This window comes from Sciurus vulgaris (assembly GCF_902686455.1).
Source record: "Sciurus vulgaris genome assembly, chromosome: 2".
Classification (NCBI taxonomy): Eukaryota; Metazoa; Chordata; class Mammalia; order Rodentia; family Sciuridae; genus Sciurus; species Sciurus vulgaris.
This window is the reverse complement of record NC_136462.1, coordinates 188754512-188758068: the sequence shown is the minus strand read 5'-3', so window position 1 is coordinate 188758068 and position 3557 is coordinate 188754512. Positions and strand designations below refer to the sequence as shown.

At 50.6% G+C, this 3557-nt stretch overlaps 1 pseudogene across 1 annotated transcript; it reads right to left on the bottom strand.

Annotated features, from left to right (window-relative positions):
• Positions 1–1853: 1853 nt before the first annotated feature.
• Positions 1854–2935, bottom strand: LOC306654143 (proteasome activator complex subunit 2-like; annotated as a pseudogene). Its single transcript has one exon. The product of its transcript is annotated as a proteasome activator complex subunit 2-like (transcript).
• Between the last annotated feature and the right edge of the window lie 622 nt (positions 2936–3557).

Sequence of the window (3557 nt, the reverse complement as noted above, 5' to 3'; positions counted from 1 at the left end):
AGGCTGCTCTTCCAAGGTGGCTGCCATAGCTGCCATTTCATATTTAAGGGACATTTGCTATTATCCAGCTCATCCCGAAAAGCAGGGACTGTAGGAGGGAAGGAGTGGTGTCTGTCTGGTTCACCACTGTGGCCCCACATCTAGAAAGAACACAGGCAAGGGTTTAGTTACTACCCACTGGATGGATGGATGGATGGATGGATGGATGGATGGATGGATGGAGATATGGAGGGATGGATGGATGGATAGAGAGATGGATGGATGGATGGATAGATGGAGAGATGGAGAAATGGAGAGATGGAGGGAGGGTTGGAGAGATGGATGGATGGATGGAGGGATGGATGGATGGATGGATGGATGGATGGATGGATGGATGGAGAGATGGAGAGATGGAGAAATGGAGAGATGGAGGGAGGGATGGAGAAATGGAGAGATGGAGGGAGGGATGGATAAATGGAGAGATGGATGGATGGATGGATGGATGGATGGATGGATGGATGGATGGAGAGATGGAGGGATGGATGGATACATGGAGAGATGGAGAAATGGAGAGATGGAGAGAGGGATGGATAGATGGATGAATAAATGGAGAGATGGATGGCAGATGGATAGATGGATTGAGAGATGGTTGGATGGAGAAATGGATGGCTGGATGAATGGATGAATGGATAAATGGAGAGACAGATGGATGGATAAAGAGATGGATAGACAGACAGTGGATGGATGAATGATGGGTGGGTTTTTTAAATGCTTAAATGCTCCCCCCACACACACACACACACTCCCAAAAAATCTGACCCTGTAAGCTGGTGCCCACCTCCCTAGATCCCTGTTCCCAAATGTTTTCTGGCCATAACCCCCAGCCTCCTATCTCACACACCAGGAGCTTCAGAGATGCTAATTTAATGAACCCAAGAGGGTTCCAAAATCTACATTAACAAGCCTCTGGTAATTTTGAAGGGAGTGTGTCCCAGACCTCCATTTAAGGGTCCTTAGGCTGGGGTGAGTCTGGGCAAATTCGTGTTCCCAGCAGGAGCCGCCCCATGCGCGCCCCCGCCAGACGCTGCCGGGCATCAGAAGCTGGGGCCGTGCTGCCCTCTGGTGGCGCGAGGCGGCGCTGCAGCAGCATGGCGCCTGCCGCCTGCAAGCGGCATCTGGGTTCCAGACTCTGACCCTCCAGTGACCTCTCCAAGACTCTCTTTCTTCACAAATGGAACCTAATCAGTGTTTTCCAAGCTTCAGTTCTTTGGGTACCGCCTTAATTTTGGCCCTCATACAGGTGCTACCTGAACTATTTTTGTTTTCTAAATGCACTTGTGTGAATAATTCACTGCATGGGGAACATTAGATTTTGAGAAGTGTGAAGTGTTTTAGGAGGTCGGGTAGAGATGGGCCACAGCCAGAGGCAGAAGAAAGGTTAAAGTTTGTTTTTCTTTCTTTCCTGAAAGAGGTGGGAAAAGAGATTCAAAGTTTAAGAAGCTGAGAAAGAAAAAAACAAAAGCAATGAATCCTCATTAATAAAATATAGTTCATTTTGATGTGTGCATGGGTTTGTCGGGGTGAACCCAACTACTATGTATAACCAGAAAGCTCTAATAAATAAATAATTCATTTTAAAAGAGAAGTGTGAACACCCACCGTAGCTGGGAAAGCCAGTTTCGATGGCCATAAGGGGGAGGGGAGGAGACATGGAGAAGTGAAAACATGAAAAATCAGGATTATCAATATTTTTTTAAAAATAAAAGGATCCCCACTTACAAACAATGGCTTCCCTAGGCGGTGGAACTATAAAGAACAGCAAAGAGATTATTAGTAGCACATACGAGTCAGAGCGTGGCTCTAGGGGCTGAGGGGACAGGGTCACTGGGAAGGGGTGGTGAGGGTCCTGGGAATGGGCATGGCGGTGTGGTGGTGACTGCACGTAGGAGCTGCATGCATTTTCTCCCTAATTTTTTCTTCCATAGTTAGGTCATTTATTTTCCTTCTAATCTTGGGCTTAGTACATAGATGGTTTCTTGTCACCCTTTGGTGACAGTTTTCTCTCGGTTGCTGCTAATGATATGATAAAGCTGAGCATAGAAGGCCCTGAGGTCCAGAACCTCGGCCCTGAGCTCCCCACAGGCTGCCTCATCTCCTCCGAGCACCAAGGCCCTGTGGTCCATCCCCCGGGTCTCCTTGGAGGCCTTGGCCACAGCATCCCCACGTTCTGAGAAGTCTTGGAGAGGGATGTCTGAAAGGCCTCCGCTTTGGTCTTCACAGCGTTCACCCTCTCCAGCACCTTCTCCAGGATTGCCTCTCCCAAATCATTTCCATCCTCAATCTTAAGGATCAGGTGCTGGATCCAAGCGATCACCAGACTGCACTTCTCTTTGAGAGTCCAAACTTCTGGCTTCACTAGAGCAAGCAGGGCCTGGACCTTCTCATTCCCAGGGAGAAAGCCACACTTGGGGATGTCTTTCTTCTGCTTATCTGTTTCCATCTCATTGTCCATGGGTGGGGGGTCTGGGATGGGGATGTGCAGGGGGGCTTGGAGGGAGGTCAGCTCAGCCACACAGAGGGAGTCCTCGTGCACAAGCTGACTCAGGTCTACGATTTTCTGTGGCAGAACTCCGTAGAGGAATTCCTCAGCCCTCTGGAAGATTTTGTCTGAAGACATCCACCTGTTTTCGGGCCTCCCCACTCCGGCACACACCACAAGTCTTGGCCATACTGCTCCAGTACCCACAAGGCTTGGTCATACTGCTCCAGTACCCACAAGGCTTGGTCATAATACTCCAGTTGCTAGATCTCGGCTCACTAGCCTTGGCTTTCGCTTTCCCTCCCTTCTCCCTAAATTCTATAGCACGATTAAAAACGTCATGGAAGCAACGAGTCACCAGTGAAACACAAGTGCCTTACCAAGGTAGAGCTGCCAGCAGCAAGATGAAACTGAGCCTCTGCTGGTCAAGGGCAGATGGCTGCAAGGGAGGGAACGTCTCTGGGTCAAAGTCTCTGATCGTGCAGCACCTCCAAGGTGATCCGGGGTGAGAGGTGGGCTCCAGGGACAGCCCATCATCCTTCCTTCCTCTTCCTCAGGACTCCAGAATCCACGCTCAGAGCCAATGTGGAAAACAACACGCGCTACACACACCCACCCATGGGGAACCCTCGCTCCGCCATCGCCAGCCGGGTGGAGAAACCCAAGCTCTTCTCACTTCAGTTCCAGGCAGCTGGGACACTCCAGCACCTGCTCTGACTGGTTGACCTGGTTCCGTTCCAGTTGTCAAACAGGCCTCCGACCAGCCCTGCTGCTGTGCATTGAGACACGTATGTGGCGGGCATGCAGCTCGGTGGCTGGGCATGTACCCAGCACACGAGAAGCCCTGGGCTCCATCCCCAGAACCACACATGCAAAAAAATATTAAAATCAAACTGTCCATTGCAACGCCATTGAATAGCACACGCCAGTGGATATGACAGACATCCCCTGAGCCGCAGGTGATGCGCCCCATTTCCCATGGCAGATTCTGAACGTGCACAGGGGCAGAGGAAACACCACTTTGCCTCCTGGTCCAGAA